This window comes from Perca flavescens, chromosome 24, assembly GCF_004354835.1.
Source record: "Perca flavescens isolate YP-PL-M2 chromosome 24, PFLA_1.0, whole genome shotgun sequence".
In the NCBI taxonomy this organism is placed as follows: Eukaryota; Metazoa; Chordata; class Actinopteri; order Perciformes; family Percidae; genus Perca; species Perca flavescens.
Genome location: NC_041354.1, coordinates 678,140 through 698,068, shown reverse-complemented (window position 1 = coordinate 698,068; position 19,929 = coordinate 678,140).

Genomic DNA, 19,929 nt, shown 5'->3' with positions numbered 1-19,929 from the left:
AGAGCATGGCTCTGCGAAGAAGAAACATAAGGACTCCGGGGAGTAAACTCCCCAGAGCTAGGTTAGTAACAAGCAGTTCTGGGACAGGATGCATATAAAAGGAAACAAATGAAAACATTGATGAGAGGCTGTACTGGCCGGCCTCCCTCTACTCTCACTATATTATTGATTATATGATTAATAACTCTGATGACTACGAAGAGAAGCAGGTGGGCCGGGTTAGGCGGACGCTGCAACTCCTCACTTCTTAACTATAAGCTTTATCAAAGAGGAGGGTTTTCAGTTTATTCTTAAATGAGGTGATGGTGTCTGCCCCCCTAACCCAGACTGGGAGCTGGTTCCACAGGAAAGGAGCCTGGTAGCTGAAGGCTCTTGCTCCCATTCTACTTTTGGAGACTCTAGGAACCACAAGTAACTCTGCATTCTGGGAGCGCAGTGCTCTAGTGGGACAATAAGGTACTAAGAGCTGTTCTAGATATGATGGTGCTTGACCATTTAGGGCTTTTTTAGGTCAGGAGAAGGACTTTAGAGTCAATCCTGAATTTCACAGGAAGCCAATGCAGAGAAGCTAATACAGGAGAAATATGATCTCTTTTCTTAGTTCTCGTCAGAACACATGCTGCAGCATTCTGGATCAGCTGGAAAGTCTTAAGGGACTTATTTGAGCAACCTGACAGTAGGGAATTACAATAGTCCAGCCTGGAAGTAACGAATGCATGGACTAGTTTTTCAGCATCGTTTTGAGACAGGATATTCCTAATTTTGGCAATGTTACGAAGATGAAAAAAGGCTGTTCTCGATGATTGTTTTAGATGGGCGTTAAAGGATATATCCTGATCAAAAATAACTCCTAGATTTCTGACAGTAGTGCTGGAGGCCAGGGCAATACCATCCAGAGTAGCTATATCTGTAGATAATGAAGTTCGGAGGTGTTTAGGGCCCAGCACAATAACTTCAGTTTTGTTACAGTTTAACATCAGAAAATTATAGGTCATCCAGGATTTATCATTAACATTAACAAATTGAGATCGATCAGAGAAATAAGACTTAAACCAGCTTAGTGCAATTCCTTTAATTCCGACTAAGTGTTCTAATCTCTGTAACAGGATTGTATGGTCAATAGTGTCAAATGCAGCACTAAGATCTAATAAAACAAGTATGGAGACAAGTCCTTTGTCTGCAGCAGTTAGAACGTCGTTAGTAATTTTCACCAGTGCCGTCTCTGTGCTATGATGCTTTCTAAATCCTGATTGAAAGTCGTCAAATAAGCTGTTGCTATGGAGAAAATCACATAACTGATTAGCAACTACTTTCTCAAGGATCTTGGAGAGAAAGGGAAGGTTAGATATAGGTCCATAGTTTGCGAAGACCTCCGGATCGAGGATGGTTTTTTTTCAGAAGAGGTTTTATCACAGCTACTTTAAATGACTGCCGTACATGACCTGTTAATAAGGACATATTGATCATATCTAGTAGAGAGGTGTTAACCACGGGTAATGCTTCTTTGAGTAGCCTTGTTGGGATGGGGTCTAAGAGACAGGTAGATGGCTTTGCTGAGGATATCTTTAATATTAATTGTTGAAGGTCTATAGGATAAAAGCAGTCTAAGTATATGTCGAGACTAGTCGTTATTTCTAGCGACTCTGCGTTTAAAGGTGAACCGTTAGAGGTTGAAGGCAAAAGGTGATGAATTTTATCTCTAATTGTTGTAATTTTATCATTAAAGAAGCTCATGAAGTCATCACTACTCAGAGCTAGAGGAATAGATGGCTCAGTGGAGCTGTGACTATCTGTCAGCCTGGCTACAGTGCTGAAAAGAAACCTTGGGTTGTTCTTGTTTTCTTCTATTAGTGATGAGTAATAGTCTGATCTGGCCTTTCTTAGGGCCTTCCTATAGGTTTTCAGACTTTCTTGCCAATCGAAACGGGATTCTTCCACTTTGGTGGAACGCCACTTACATTCGAGGTTTCGCGAGATTTGTTTTAATTTGCGAGTTTGGGAGTTATACCAAGGTGCTAATTTCCTTTGCTTCATCAGCTTCTTTTTCAGGGGAGCAACAGAGTCTAAGGTCGTCCGTAGGCAAGTCGTAGCACCGTCTACAAATGTATAAATTTGAGAGGGACTGAGGTTAACATAGAGGTCCTCTGTTATGTTAAGGCATGACATAGAATCGAATGCTGTTGGAATATCTTCTTTAAATTTAGCTATAGCACTGTCAGATAGGCATCTGGTGTAGAAGCTTTTATCTAATTTAATATAGTCAGGTAGTAAGAATTGAAAGTGATTAAAGAATGATCTGACAATACCGAATTCTCATGGAAATATTATTAAATCCTCAATTTCAATACCATATGCCAGCACAAGGTCGAGGGTGTGGTTGAAACAGTGCGTGGCCTTGTGCACACTCTGACTGAAACCGATTGAATCCAGTAATGAGTTGAAAGCAGTACTAAGGCTATCATTGTCAACGTCTACATGGATATTAAAATCCCCTACAATAAGTACTTGGTCTGATTTAAGGACTAAACATGATAAAAACTACTTTACCATTAGTTGTTGAAGGCCTATAGGATAAAAGCAGTCTAAGTAAATGTCAGGTCTAGTCGTTCTTTCTAGCAGTCCTGCGTTGAAAGGTGAACCATTAGAAGTTGAGGGCAAAATGTGATGAATTTTATCTCTAATTGTTATAATTTTATCATTGTTTGCAGGTCATAGTGCCAGTGTGAATGATGATGTGGCTGGAGTCTGCCCTCACTTAGCAGCTCCAGGGCTCTTGTAGTTGTAGGGCACCACAACTTCTGTACACAGTGGTTTGGGAGTGGAGTCATGCTCTGTTGTGCAGGATGGCCGAAAGCCTTTGCATCTTCCGCCGAAGGCTAAAAACACTGCACTTTCATATGGCTCTTTGTAGTTTTACTTATTTAAAGCTAATGTACTTGCACTTACTACTTGTTGTCTGTAGTTTGCACCTTCGGGATTGGAAGCACTAAATTGGAAGTCGCTTTGGATAAAAGCGACATGTAATGTAATGTAAAAATGTAATGCAGGAGTTACGGCAGGTTGGGCAAGGGGATGTGAGGCAGGTGTAGACTGGGTTGGGTGGGGTAAGGAGGGTGCAGTTTGGATTGGTGAGGGAGCGGTAAGTTGTGGAGGACATACTGTTGCTTTCTCAGGTGGCTGGGTGCAGTGGGTGAGGTGGAGGCCTAGCTGCTCCTGAAGGTTGTCAACTTCTCTCTCTCTTCTGCTGTCCCTCTGTCTGCATGTTCAACTCTGCCTGCTCTCTTTCTCTCTAAAGTTCTCTTACTTCTTCTCTCAGGCCAGCCAGTTCATTCTTCAGATGGTCTCTGTCTTGTTGAGCACTTTTTAGCTCTATTTCCAAGTTGTTGTGCTGCTCTCTGAGCCTGGTGGAGAGAAGCTTCTCTGGCGTGGTGTTCTCTGGTTTATGTCTGTTCACTTGTTCCCTCAGATGGACTATCTCTATCTCCAGTTGGGTAAACTGTTTTTTAATGATGGTCATTGTGTTTTGCATCTGAGCTTGATCTGAACTGGTAGGGTCATTTTCTCTTTCTGGAGCTTCAGATGTGGGGCCGCTTGAGGGAGCGGTGTCAGTTTGGCTTTCCTGGATGGTTTCGCTCAGGGTCGTCTTCTCTCTCTCTCTCTCTCTCTCTCTCTCTCTCTCTCTCTCTCTCTCTCTCTCTCTCTCTCTCTCTCTCTCTCTCATCTCTCCCTCTTCTCTCTTTTGTAGTGTGAGCAGATGGCTGAGTGCCACGCACTTGGCAGTTGGGTGTAAGGGATGAGATTACTCACATCACCATTTTTGTAGTGGTCAGCGAATAGATCCTCTGGTCTTTCCTTCAATACTTTTTGTTTGTCTTGTTTTCTGCTGGTGTCACTTCTGGCCTCTGATTGGTAGAGGATGTTCTCAGCACTGATTGGCAGTTGGGGCATTCTGAGCTTAGCAACGGTTGCTATGTTCTGCTGCTGTTGGCTGAGTTACTCTGCTTGCTAGCTAGCTAATATGCTAGCTACTCGGTTAGAGTTTAACTTCAGCTCCAAATATTTTTTAAAGTAATAACATAAAATGCTTCAAGATATCATCACAGTTACATAGTCTCTTTCTTTGTAGGAACATGGGTCTAGATTTAAGATGTTTCCTTGTTCATCCTGATGTTGGCAGTTGACAGTTGGTTGTTTCTTTCAGTTGTTCAGCAAGTATTTTCTTGTTTTCCTTTGTTTTTTTCCTCCACCTGATGTTTCTTTTTCTTCCTCAAGGTATAGTTGAGTTTTCATTGTAGATGTTTTGGAGTTTGTATCATTTTCGAAAACAAAAAAGTAACAAAAAAAGGAAGAAAATCAGGAGCTCATTTTGAAGCAGCTGCTTCTCATGGAACTCTCTCTCTCTGACCTGTCTGTCTGAGTCTTCCTGTCTCTAGGGCCAGTTGGTGGTCACTGAGCCTGTCTCTCTCTCTGACCTGTCTGTCTGAGTCTTCCTGTCTCTACGGTCAGTTGGTGGTCACTGAGCCTGTATTTAGTCAGGATCCGTTTCTGCTTTAGATCTCTGTCAGTGTGCAGATACTCCAATTTATATTCTATTCAATGTCTATATGCCTCTGTCTCTCTCTCTCGCTGTCTCTGACTCTCTCTCTCTCTCTTGCTCTCTCTGTCTCTGTCTCTGTCTCTCTCTCTTTCTCTCTCTCTCCAAATTGTTTTTGTATTGCACAAATTTAGAATTAAAATTAGCGACATTATAAACTTTTTAAGACGTTATGTAATGGATAAATTCATAAATGTCCAAACGTAATAGTCACACGCTGTTATTTGTACTTTATAACATATCCCATCAATTTCCCTCTGTAGGGCTTTCATTTTCTTGCAGCTTTGGTTGAATAACTCAGCCATCTTATAGCCTATAGATCAGTTTATCAGGAACTAGAGACGGACATCTCCATCCTATAAAACAACAACCTGTAGTTTCAATAATATTCTCATGACCTGGTCATTATGATATGATGAAGTACACTAGGAACACACTCTCATACACATCAAATAGCCTATTATGAACATCTTAACATTATCTTAACATTATTAAGAACAGCTGATTTCTGGAGCAGTAAACACCTTTAGAGGACGTACTATGAAATAAAATCCTGACTTAGACCTCCTATCTGGAAAGTGTCCTGAGATAACTTCTATTATGATTGGACATTCCTTTCAGGGTGGAGCCTGCAGGAGTCAGATATTTGACACCAGGTCTGAGGAAGTGTAAGTGTGTTTTTAATTTAATTCATTAAACTGTGACATCACTCATTCAACCCTCTGATGTCATCATCAAAGTGCTGATTGGTTAATAACTGCAGTTGTGTTGTGTCTCCTTCTCTCTGTCAGATTCCTGTGAACTCACACTGGACACAAACACAGTGAACAGAAAGCTCAAACTGTCTGACAACAACAGGGATGTGACATTAGTGAAGGAGGATCAGCCATATCCTGATCATCCAGAGAGGTTTGACTACAGGTGTCATCAGCTGCTGTGTAGAGATGGTCTGACTGGTCGCTGTTACTGGGAGGTTGAGTTGAGAGGAGATGTTTATATATCAGTGAGTTACAGAGGAATCAGGAGGAGAGCAAACAGAGAGGACTGTTTGTTTGGATATAATGATCAATCCTGGAGTCTGAACTACTCTAATGGTCGTTACTCTGTCAGTCACAATGACAGAGGAACACCCATCTCCTCCTCCTCTGTCTCTGGTAGAGTAGCAGTGTATGTGGACTGTCCTGCTGGCTCTCTGTCCTTCTACACAGTCTCCTCTGACTCACTGATCCACCTCTACACCTTCAACACCACATTCACTCAACCTCTTTATCCTGGGTTTGGGTTCTGGTCTGGTTGTTATGGTACCTCAGTGTCTCTGTGTTCTCTGTAGGATGAGACAACTTCCTGTCCAGTGGTTTATATGTTGGTGGAGGACAAGGCTTCACTTTGGTTCACATTTTTCTAGGGCTGCAGCTATCGATTATTTTAGTAATCAAGTATTCTACCGATTATTCCATCGATTAATCAAGTAATCGGATAAGAAATACTTTTGTTTTTATTAAAGAGCAATAATAAACAATAGTTTGGTTAAATCTTCGGAAAAAGCAACATTTGTATTGCCTACATTGCTTACAATATCATCTCTCAAAAAACTAAACATATTAAATGCATTTAAGTGCCATATTACTTTTTTCAAATGATATCAAGCTAAAACTAAGGCATACATTAACATTACATTAAGTTGTGCAACTTAACTTTCACAACTACAAGTTTCAACCTGAGACTGATCTGTATATACAGTAGGCCTGTATGTAAATATTAGTTATACTCAACCTATTTTCATTTATATATTTGATTATGTCACACAGCTCTGTTACACTTATTCTATTAGATCGTTGATCAGCTGTTTCTCCGGAGAGAGAGAGAGAGAGATGCGCAACAATCAGCTGTTTTCTGAAGGGATAGTCAACGCGTCAGCACTTTAGATCAGATCGTGGTCGCCACTACGTATTTTCTTGTCTTTGATTTTGGTAGTTGTGTTTGGTGGTTACATCGTCCATACGACTCTGTTATTTACTTTTGTCGTTCCTCTTCGTGGAATGGATGATTAAGTTAGACCCGATGCTTTCTGTTGAGATGCTAAAGGACTGACGTTGTGCTATTATCGTGGTAAGCTAGTTTGATTTTGCAGTAGGACAGAGTTTTCGTTTTAATTACGTTTGAACTGATTCCAAACTTTGGACACTTTCTGTCGTTTTCTCCAGCCTGTCTCTTAGCCCCTCGCTATTTACGCTCTGGCATGTGTCGCCAGCAGCAGACTGAGCCACGTCTGGTGTGCAACAATAATAATGCTCCGTGCGGAAACACCGTCCGTCAGCGATACAACGTTAGTAACATTGATTTAACGAAGCTTCGAGGCAAGTCATTTTGCATCGAGGATTTTTTGTAATTGAATTATTCAAGTTATTCGAGGAATCGTTTCAGCCCTACATTTTTCTCACTGATTGTGTCTTTAATGTTCTTCTTCTTTAGTAATGTTCAAATGATCTCTTCATGGATGAAAACTAGTTCTGTATAAACTTTTTTGACTTAGATTTTCACTTTAATCATGTTTTATTGAAGTAGCTTCAGCTGTTAGTGATATATTTCTATAAAGGTTTAAAGATAAGAAAGACTTGATGAATTCAACATGTTTTAACAAATGTAAATCTATTTAAGTTTGAAAATCAAAGAAAAATTATGTTTCCTTCACAATTAAGTGGTATTTTGTTTTTCATTTGAACATGTCTTTCCATACACAGCATAGAGTAGAATAGTCGTTTTCGAAATTGAATGCAGTCCTCTCAGTGCAAAACAACAGTGAAAGTGCAAAGCAGAAAAATAAATATCTATACTGTATTTATACATAAAGAAAGTCTCTAAAGCACGTGTCAAACTTAAGGCCCGCAAGCCAAATCCGGCCCCTCGCAGATTTTGATCCAGGCTGCATATCAATTTAGGTTCCCAATAAATTACGGCCCACCTAGTTTTTGTCACTTTTGCCGATGGTTTTGGCGCTTTTTTTCCCCACGTTTTTAAAGTGTTTTTTCTTGCCTTTTTCAACCGTTTTTCTATGGTGGCTAAGGAACTTTTTTGCTGACTTTTTTAGGGCTTTATGTTGACCAAACTGTAAGGGAGAAAACTTTATAAGACATGCAATAATACAGTCAAAGATATTTCACTTTTTCAAAATGAAAGCATGTCAAAAGACTCTAAATGTCTGATCCTTAATGTGATTTTTATTTTCCAATGTGGCTCTTAGTGAAACTGAGTTTGACACTACTGCTCTAAAGTCATTAGGGACACAATTAAAACATTTGCTGCATGATTCATCCTTAAAATCAAAACTCAAGTGGCGTTAAGTTTATTTATGGCTCTTGGATGAAAACAGTTTTTCAGTCTGTTTGTTTGTGTTTTAAATGTCCTAAAACGTCCCAAGGGTAGCATTTCAAACAGTGTCTGGGGTCAGATGGATCTTTGAGTATGCGAGAGCTATAAAGATCACCTAAGGAGGAGGAGAGGGGGGGGGAGTGAGGGAGAGGGAGAGAACTTGTAAACACATGGGGAGAGGGAGAGAGGGGGAGAGGTCAGTCAATGATCTTCTAGGTGGTGGTGATGACCCTCTGGAGCTCCTTCCTCTCTGCTGCTGTGCAGCTAGAAAATTACATACAGATGCAGTAAATCAGTATACTCTTACTGCATGCTCAGTATGTGTTTTGTATAAAAATGTCTGTAGTCTCACATGTACCTTTCCGCTAACTTCACTGTGATAACAAATTAATTATGTTTTATTCCTATCTTTATTCTAGAGCGCATTCTTTCAATTTTGAGAGCATTTGTCGTTGATTTTACGTTCAGATTTTGTAATAATTTTCCTCAAAACCTTGCTCTTGTTCAGTTTAAACAAGTTAAAACAATGCTGATCTTTGATATCAATGTACTTTTATGTTGTGATGTATTCACAATGTACACTGCAGCTGAGTTAGGCAGGAAAATTGCATTCCAGAAATATGTCAGGTTATTGTTATGAACTAATGAATGAACTTTGTATAAAATAATCCAGAATGATTGAACAGATTCCTGGTGAACATTGTAAACTTCTTCCACTTCCTGTCCTTTAAAGATGGAAGCTGTGATCATCAAATTGTAGAAATGCCGTTGACTTGTGTCATGTTTAGTTTTGAGTTCTGTCTCTTTTCACAATAAAAGCATCAAGTTACTGTGATGTGTTTGTGGTCTTTCTGTTTAACTTTTCCACACGATAAGATGTCTCGGTGTCCCAGTGGTCTTCCAGGTCCAGCTGCAGCGTGAGAAACCCTCCAATCAGAGCAGTCAGTACGTAAGTCTTTCACTTTTTCATCTTCATATTGTGTTGAGTTCAGGGACCAGAGAGTCTGTCTGTTTTCTCTCCACGTTAGTTATCTGCTCAGCCAGCTGCTGGAACTTCACACTGTGCTATTAGTACTTTTACTGCAGTAACATGTCATCAATGTGCTATTAGTACTTTTACTGCAGTAACATGTCATCAATGTGCTATTAGTACTTTTACTGCAGTAACATGTCATCAATGTGCTATTAGTACTTTTACTGCAGTAACATGTCATCAATGTGCTATTAGTACTTTTACTGCAGTAACATGTCATCAATGTGCTATTAGTACTTTTACTGCAGTAACATGTCATCAATGTGCTATTAGTACTTTTACTGCAGTAACATGTCATCAATGTGCTATTAGTACTTTTACTGCAGTAACATGTCATCAATGGGCTATTAGTACTTTTACTGCAGTAACATGTCATCAATGTTCTATTAGTACTTTTACTGAAGTAACATGTCATCAATGTGTTATTAGTACTTTTACTGCAGTAACATGTCATCAATGTGCTATTAGTACTTTTACTGCAGTAACATGTCACCAATGGGACAGAAAAGCTGTTTGATTGGGTCTGTTGGAGGTCTGATTCACTCCCACATTAATATGTTTGTGTTGAAGACTTCACTGTTGGTATCAGTGAGGAAAGAAGACAGAGGGGGGGGGGATGGATTTCATATTTTAGGAAACATGTTCAGCTTGTGTAATGAGTAGTCAGTGTCTACAGTCATTACATCTTTCAGTCAGTAACGGAGCATCAACAGCAGTCCAAATGTACTTTTATTGTGAAAATCTGCTCCTGTTGCAGCCCTTCCTGTCTGCTTCCTGACAGGTGGAGCTGGGACTCGTTCCAGGGAACACCTCACCTGTGTCAGACATTTCTCTCCAGGTGGAGAGTGACCCTCTTCTTCATCAACTCTTCTTCATCAACTCTTTGGACTGTTTGAAGAAACTGTAAGTAGCTGTTTGATACTTTAACAACACGTTAGTCTTTGGTCTCTTCAGGGTTAGTTTCTGGCTCTGTAATGTTAAATATAATGTTTCTACTTCACTTCTTATTTACTGAGGAAGTGTGGATGATTCTTGTGTTGAAGATAAATCTCCATGTTGGTGATTTACTGGAATCAAACAGCTGATCTTTATTTCCTTTCTCCAGCTGTCAGAAAACAAACTGTTCAGTCTCCATCAGAGTAAAGTGAGACACAACACAACAACAAAAACCTTAAAAAAGGAACAAAACCTTCTAAAAACCCATAACTCCTGCCTATGTGTACATAGTTATTGGGATCCTGAGGTGTGAACATATATAATATATGATAGAAGAAATAGTGAGTTAAAGCATAACTCTCGCCAAAATGCAACCTAGGGTGTTTTTAAAAGCAGATGACTTGTACATTGCAGTGGTGGAGGAATAAAAGTACAAATAACCAGAGACATATTTACTTTAGTTAAATCAGAAGATGTCCACTACCACAAACAAGGCCTGACTTTAAAAAAAAAAAAAAAAAAAAAAAAAAAAAAAAAAAAAAAAGTTCCTATCCTAACCAGCATATAACGGAAATTTGTTGTTAGAAACAGAATGTGGTTGGTTTTATTCATGGATTTATTTTAAGATGGTTTTATTTTCTCTAACCATGCAAGTAAGCAAATAGACAATGGGGAGATGTGAAGAGGTCCAGCCAAATAAATAAGATATGAACGCGTCTTACGCAGCCTGGCGGAGGAGTAAACGACGCTGTGGAGAGAAATAGATGGCAACTATGATTTAAAAACGGGAATAATAAAAAGCAAACATTTTCATTTCCACTTTTAACGGAGGCTGTATCTATGGTCAGACAAACGTGTGACAGTCAGGAAGACGTTTCGGTAGGGGGAAAAACTGATCAGAAAATGTAACGCAACGTTGTAGAAATGTAGAGTAGAAAGTATAGATAATTGCTGCAAAATGTAACAAAGTAAAAGTCAAAAGTATGCACTATTGATTCTACTTAAGTAAAGTACAGATACGTGGAAAATGTACTTAGGTACAGTAAGGAAGAATTAGTAATTTAACACATTTCACCACTCACCAAGTAACATAGGATTTAATCAGTTTAATTGCTGATGTAAATTTAAGTGTTAGTGTGTCTTTGCATACTATGATTTTTTTTCAACAAATGACCAGAAACGCATTACAGTACAATACTATCATTGTAAATGACTGTAGAATTAAATAAAATGCAGTAACCAATTATTTGGAGCAAATTGTCATCACTCTAATGTGCGTAAGAGTGCTCTTGAGTGTTCATAGATTCAATTCTTAGCTAAGAACAAATCCAAGATAAGACAACATTAGTGAATGTCAGAATCTATTTAAAAAGTGCATTAATGGGGTTTAAGAACAAATTTCCTCGAAAGAACGGTTGGTGAATGAGGCCCATAGTTTTTGTACACAGAGTTTACTAAAAAAGGTTTAGAACGACTCACTTTAGCTGTTGGTGTTTCCGGTCACTGCTACGTAACAGGGAGGATAGTAAAGATGGAAAGCTCCTAAAGATTAGTTCCATATAAATGCACGGATAATTCGTTGTTTTGTCAATAGTGAAAATCAATATTGACCTTGTAGTTGAAAAAGGAGCCTCATATAAGAATGACATCTCCTTCTATGGAGTCACTTAATTCACATTCCGAGATCGACTCTTTTTGACTGACAAAATGGCGCATAGCCTAAACACCCACAGCTACAGTGAGTTGTTAAAACCCTTCTTTTTAGTAAACTCTGTGAAAACAACCAATGTTGTCAATGCTTGAGTTCATATGTAGAGCCCCAGGTGATACTTGGAGCAAAGTCTAATGTTGTATCAAGCCTTCTTAGGGTTTTATAAATAGTGATTTTGATGCTATCATAGTAGTGCCCCTAGCACTCCCATTCAAAAGGCCATTTGACCCAAAACGGAAAATACGGTAAATCTTAAAAGTGGCGTTTCCCTCCTAATTAGGCTTTTAAACGAAAGTTTGACTCAGGTACATTCACAAAAAGACCCTAGGTTGCATTTTGGCAAAGTTACGCTTTAATGTGTGCTGTATGAGAGTGAATCCTTGGTGTTATTTAGAGATAATTTAGAGAAGATGGAGGTCAGCTGGTCCAACGTGTGTCTGAGAGAATGTTCCAGAACAAGCAGCCAGCTGACTGCTGGTTCTTTAGTTCTTCTTTCAGGAGAAGCATCTTTTAAATGTGTCCTCCTGGAGTCTGTCTGCTCTCTCTGTTGATCAGACACCATGACAGCACACAGCAGCACTGCTGCAGCTTGGATTCAACCATTTAGTCCTTCACTTCATCTCAGAGGAACACATGACACTCTCACACCTCCATTACATCACCATTACACTCTCACACCTCCATTACATCACCATTACACTCTCACACCTCCATTACATCACCATGACACTCTCACACCTCCATTACATCACCATTACACTCTCACACCTCCATTACATCACCATGACACTCTCACACCTCCATTACATCACCATGACACTCTCACACCTCCATTACATCACCATGACACTCTCACACCTCCATTACATCACCATTACACTCTCACACCTCCATTACATCACCATGACACTCTCACACCTCCATTACATCACCATGACACTCTCACACCTCCATTACATCACCATGACACTCTCACACCTCCATTACATCACCATGACACTCTAACACCTCCATTACATCACCATTACACTCTCACACCTCCATTACATCACCATTACACTCTCACACCTCCATTACATCACCATTCTTCACATGGATCCATTAGAGGAGCAATACATCACCTCAAAGGCCAGAAAATCATTCATAAAAACATTTCATATTTTTCAGATGTAATGTCTTTATGTGTTGTGGCGACAGCTTCACTCATCTTATATCCTTAATCGCCTTGTTGAGGTGGATTGTGACTCGTAGGGGAAATTAGCACTCGCAGAGATCCTTACGTTTCGTTCAAATAATGCAAGCTTTATTACGTCAGAAAATAAATTCTCCGTGGTTGACTTTCAACAGAAACTTAAACGTTGACTAAAATGAATGATCACACATACTACAAATGGCCCGATACCATTTTTTGCTTCCCGTTACCGATTCCGATACCTGAACTTGCGTATCGGCCGATACCGAGTACCGATCCGATACCAGTGTGTCATATATTTGATTATGTTTTAACAGCTGTATACTACTATCCCTGTATGGATGTGATTTGAATTATATCTTTGTTGTCGGTCTGGCTCAGGTTAAACTCTTTGTGAAACATGAACAAACACAGAACTTTCTTTTATTCTCCAGTTTGACAGTCAGTTATAACGGAAAAAGAACATAAATAAACTACTTTAACGTAGGTTTTCTTGGTATTGGATCAATGCATAAACTCCAGTACTTCCCGATACCGATACCAGCGTTTAAGGCAGTATCGGAGCCGGTATCGGTCCACCTCTAACACATACTACGGTCACTAAACTGTTTCTCTGTCCACCTCTCTTACTCAAACAAAAGAACTTCCCAAGCTGTGACCCAGCTGCTCATTATACCTGTGAAGGTGACCTGATTAGTACTACTAGCCGTAGTCTAGTCATTTATTAGTTATTTCTCCAGATAGGAAGTCCAAGATTTAAATTTAACAATTTAGAAATGAAATAGAAAAATAATACAAATCATCTTGTTTGTTTCTACAATGAAATGAATAAATACCAATATACTAATTATGGCTCCAATATTATGCAAAAAATAAATAAATTAAAGGATTACATTTTTTAAATAATTAAGTAAAATAATATATGTATATATAATTAAAAACGACTAAAATAAAGGGATATAGTATTACCAAATAATACATGAATTGTAATAAAATGTAATTTAAAAAGTGGGGTGAGTGTGTAAGATAAAAACATAGAAATGAAACTAATAAACATGTTTTAATGTGTGAATATGATTGGTGGAGCTCGGCTTGTAGTTCCTGATGATGTCACCAGAGGGCGCCATGACATCACTCACCAGCTCAGAGATGAAAACAAACTGGGGACTTTGGGTTAGTTGGATTGTTCTTTATTTTGGTATTTCTCTCTAAAATAACAAATGCCAACATTACCAATAATCAGTCTCATTATAAATCATCAAGTCGTTGTTTGATAACACCTAAAATAACTTTTAACTGAAGTTTAATTTCCTGTTTATCACTGCTGGTTGTTATGAAGAGTTACTGCTCCTCTGATCTCTGTTGTCTATGAGTCTGTGTGTGTGTGTGTCTCTCTGTGTGTGTGTGTGTGTGTGTGTGTGTGTGTGTGTGTGTATGTATGTATGTATGTATGTATGTGTGTGTGTGTGTGTGTGTGTGTGTGTGTGTGTGTGTGTGTGTGTGTGTGTGTGTGTGTGTGTGTGTGTGTGTGTGTGTCTATGTATGTATGTATGTATGTGTGTGTGTGTGTGTGTGTGTCTCTGTGTGTGTGTGTCTGTGTGTGTGTGTGTGTGTGTGTGTGTGTGTGTGTGTGTGTGTGTGTGTGTGTGTGTCTATGTATGTATGTATGTATGTATGTATGTATGTATGTATGTGTGTGTGTGTGTGTGTGTGTGTGTGTGTCTCTATGTGTTCGTGTGTCTCAGTGTGTGACCACAGTGTAGAGGGGGAGGGAGAGAGTAATCTACCAATAGAGACATAAGAAACGGTCACAGACCAGAACTAGTGAAGAAGAGCCTCAACTGTTCCACGTTGTCTTTGACACCAAACTGTAACTATCTTAGTCACTATAAAGTTAATCCCAGACACTTTATGTGTCTGTAATGTGCAGTGAGGCCAGGTTTTTATCATCTTAACTGCTGTTTTTGATCTATTTTGTAAACATTGTGTCATAATTTATTCATGTCACCTCATGATAAATGTGTAACCATCTTAAATAGTTGTGCTATGAATTAGAATTGTATTTATGAGAGTCTGTTAGACTGAAACAACTATGTGCATTCATAGGAAAGTTATTATTAAAATAAATTATTTTGTCATCTTATTTGCCCAATCTGAATAGTATTTCAATGTATGTTTATTTTCCCCATATCACATGACCACATGTGACATGATGAAAACAGATGAGGGTCATGGGTCACTGCAATCAGATACACCTGAGGAAGGCCAACATGTGGGCCCAGATGTTGTGGGTCTTTTTTAACTATTGAAGGATTTTTCGGGAGCATTAAGCTGTTGTGCAGACTTCACCTTCTTTGAACCAGTTTGTGTCTACAGTCTTTAAATCTTTCAGTCAGTAATGGAGCATCGACACAGGAGTCACTGACAACAGCAACCACAGTCACACAGAGGGAAGAAACAAAGCTCTTATTGTGAAAGTCTGCTTCCTGATAGGTGGAGCTGTGACTCAGGAAACAACTCACCTGAGTTCTTCTACGTCGACATTTTGGACCATTTGAAGAAACTGTAAGTTGCTGTTTGGTACTTTAACAACATGTTAGTCTTTGGTCTCTTCAGGGTTAGTTTCTGGCTCTGTAATGTTAAATATAATGTATAATATAATAACAGTATAATGTAATGTATAACTTCTTATTTCCTTTGAAAGTGTGGAGGACTCTTGTGTTGAAGATAAATCTCCATGTTGTAACATGAACTACTACAGAGGAGGTTTTAAATACTTTGTCAGGTGTTTCTACGTCTGTCTGTCCCAACCATGAGGCTGCAGTCAGAAAACTTGACAGCTGTGTAGATCTAAATGAAGGCTGAGTTTGAAGATGGGGGAGGGGGGCGTCCGAGCCTTTCTCCTGCTGTCAGTAAACAAACCGTCGTCTCCACCAGAGTAAAGTCAGACACAACAGGACTCTACTGTTTCCTCTGGGACCTTTCAGAATAAAATGTATTGACCTAAATGCCTCTGTTACTGTTGTAGTGATGTGTGGAGGAGGAGAAGTGTCTTCATGACATTATTTTTAACATCTATCCACAGGCAGGGTTTCTCTACCATTGTAAGGTTTAGGTGCAGCACCCGAGCCGTTGTAGGTACCACCTAACTGAATTAATGTGAAGTCAATGTGAGCATCTAAACCAACTTAATGACTTTTCTCAGATCTTATGATTGTAGTCTGACTTCTTTAGCTTTAATTTTTGTCTTTAATCTTTCTGAGCGTTGTTTATGATCTGATCTAGCTTTTCCAGCGTTTAAGACATAAGAATGGGGATAATAATGGTCCAACAATATGCAAAATTGAATTCTTTTATTGAAAAACTTAACCTTTTCTTGATGGACGAACCCTAAACTCCCCGCCACCGAATATTTGCACCTCAGTGTTCCACAAAACCTAGAACAGACACTGACAGGACAGAAAAGTGAGATTGATTCTCAGTCTTGGCTCCATTAGTCCAAATGTGATTTTATTGTGAAAATCTGCTCCTGTTGCAGCCCTTCCTGTCTGCTTCCTGACAGGTGGAGCTGGGACTCGTTCCAGGGACAGCTCACCTGTGTCAGACATTTCTTTTCTCTCTGGGCGTTTCTTCTTGTTTCCTGTTTAAAGTTTCCAGAGTTTGTGACGCAGCTTTTTCTCTCTGTGTGATGCTCCATCTGAAGGTAATTTAACTCTAATGTCTGTCTTTATATATATATATATATATATATATATATATATATATATATATATATATATATATAATATAATATAATGTAATGTCTGTAATATTTGACTGGTGAGCTCCAGCTGTGGTTAGTTTAGTTTAAGAGCAGAAAGCTGCAGAAACAAACTCACCTTGTGATTAATTACGATCCGCCGCCATGTTGTGCGGGTATCTGGGAGTGTTACTGTATTATAGATCCTTTATTTCTGTCTTATAGATCTTTTATTTCTGTCTTATAGATCCTTTATTTCTGTCTTATATAGATCCTTTATTTCCGTCTTATAGATCTTTTATTTCTGTCTTATATACATCCTTTATTTCTGTCTTATAGATCCTTTATTTCTGTCTTATATAGATCCTTTATTTCTGTCTTATAGATCCTTTATTTCTGTATATAGATCCTTTATTTCTGTCTTATTTCTGTCTTATATAGATCCTTTATTTCTGTCTTATAGATCCTTTATTTCTGTCTTATATAGATCCTTTATTTCTGTCTTATATAGATCCTTTATTTCTGTCTTATATAGATCCTTTATTTCTGTCTTATATAGATCCTTTATTTCTGTCTTATAGATCCTTTATTTCTGTCTTATAGATCCTTTATTTCTGTCTTATATAGATCCTTTATTTCTGTCTTATATAGATCCTTTATTTCTGTCTTATATAGATCCTTTATTTCTGTCTTATATAGATCCTTTATTTCTGTCTTATATAGATCCTTTATTTCTGTCTTATATAGATCCTTTATTTCTGTCTTATAGATCCTTTATTTCTGTCTTATAGATCCTTTATTTCTGTCTTTATAGATCCTTTATTTCTGTCTTATAGATCCTTTATTTCTGTCTTATATAGATCCTTTATTTCTGTCTTATATAGATCCTTTATTTCTGTCTTATATAGATCTTTTATTTCTGTCTTATATACATCCTTTATTTCTGTCTTATAGATCCTTTATTTCTGTCTTATTTCCTTTATTTCTGTCTTATATAGATCCTTTATTTTGTCTTATATAGATCTTTTATTTTGTCTTATAGATCCTTTATTTCTGTCTTTATAGATCCTTTATTTCTGTCTTATATAGATCCTTTATTTCTGTCTTATAGATCCTTTATTTCTGTCTTATATAGATCCTTTATTTCTGTCTTATAGATCCTTTATTTCTGTCTTATATAGATCCTTTATTTCTGTCTTATAGATCCTTTATTTCTGTCTTATATAGATCCTTTATTTCTGTCTTATAGATCCTTTATTTTTCTTATATGATCCTTTATATAGATCCTTTATTTCTGTCTTATATAGATCCTTTATTTCTGTCTTATATAGATCCTTTATTTCTGTCTTATATAGATCCTTTATTTCTGTCTTATAGATCCTTTATTTCTGTCTTATATAGATCCTTTATTTCTGTCTTATATAGATCCTTTATTTCTGTCTTATATAGATCCTTTATTTCTGTTTATAGATCCTTTATTTCTGTCTTTATAGATCCTTTATTTCTGTCTTATATAGATCCTTTATTTCTGTCTTATAGATCCTTTATTTCTGTCTTTATAGATCCTTTATTTCTGTCTTATAGATCCTTTATTTCTGTCTTATAGATCCTTTATTTCTGTCTTATATAGATCCTTTATTTCTGTCTTATATAGATCCTTTATTTCTGTCTTATATAGATCCTTTATTTCTGTCTTTATAGATTTCTGTCTGTCTTATAGATCCTTTATTTCTGTCTTATATAGATCCTTTATTTATGTCTTATATAGATCCTTTATTTTGTCTTATATAGATCCTTTATTTCTGTCTTATAGAGATCCTTTATTTTTTATGTCTTTTATAGATCCTTTATTTCTGTCTTTATAGATCCTTTATTTTTCTTATGATCCTTTATTTCTTTATAGATCCTTTATTTCTGTCTTATATAGATCCTTTATTTCTGTCTTATAGATCCTTTATTTTTCTTTATGATCCTTTATTTCTGTCTTATATAGATCCTTTATTTCTGTCTTATATAGATCCTTTATTTCTGTCTTATATAGATCCTTTATTTCTGTCTTATAGATCCTTTATTTCTGTCTTATATAGATCCTTTATTTCTGTCTTATATAGATCCTTTATTTCTGTCTTATAGATCCTTTATTTCTGTCTTATATAGATCCTTTTTTTCTGTCTTATAGATCCTTTATTTCTGTCTTATATAGATCCTTTATTTCTGTCTTTATAGATCCTTTATTTCTGTCTTATAGATCCTTTATTTCTGTCTTATATAGATCCTTTATTTCTGTCTTATATAGATCCTTTATTTCTGTCTTATATAGATCCTTTATTTCTGTCTTATAGATCCTTTATTTCTGTCTTATATAGATCCTTTATTTCTGTCTTATAGATCCTTTATTTCTGTCTTATATAGATCCTTTATTTCTGTCTTATAGATCCTTTATTTCTGTCTTATATAGATCCTTTATTTTTCTTATAGATGTCTTATAGATCCTTTATTTCTGTCTTATATAGATCCTTTATTTCTGTCTTATAGATCTTTTTTATTTCTGTCTTATAGATCCTTTATTTCTGTCTTATATAGATCCTTTATTTCTGTCTTATATAGATCCTTTATTTCTGTCTTATAGATCCTTTATTTCTGTCTTATATAGATCCTTTATTTCTGTCTTATAGATCCTTTATTTCTGTCTTATATAGATCCTTTATTTCTGTCTTATATAGATCCTTTATTTCTGTCTTATAGATCCATTTCTGTCTTATATAGATCCTTTATTTCTGTCTTATATAGATCCTTTATTTCTGTCTTATAGATCCTTTATTTCTGTCTTATATAGATCCTTTATTTCTGTCTTATAGATCCTTTATTTCTGTCTTATATAGATCCTTTATTTCTGTCTTATATAGATCCTTTATTTCTGTCTTATAGAGATTTTATAGATCCTTTATTTCTGTCTTATATAGATCCTTTATTTCTGTCTTATATAGATTTATTTTGTTTCTGTCTTTATATAGATCCTTTATTTCTGTCTTATAGATCCTTTATTTCTGTCTTATATAGATCCTTTATTTCTGTCTTATAGATCCTTTATTTCTGTCTTATAGATCCTTTATTTCTGTCTTATATAGATCCTTTATTTCTGTCTTTATAGATCCTTTATTTCTGTCTATATCCTTTATTTCTGTCTTATAGATCCTTTATTTCTGTCTTATATAGATCCTTTATTTCTGTCTTATATAGATCCTTTATTTCTGTCTTATATAGATCCTTTATTTCTGTCTTATATAGATCCTTTATTTCTGTCTTATATAGATCCTTTATTTCTGTCTTATAGATCCTTTATTTCTGTCTTATA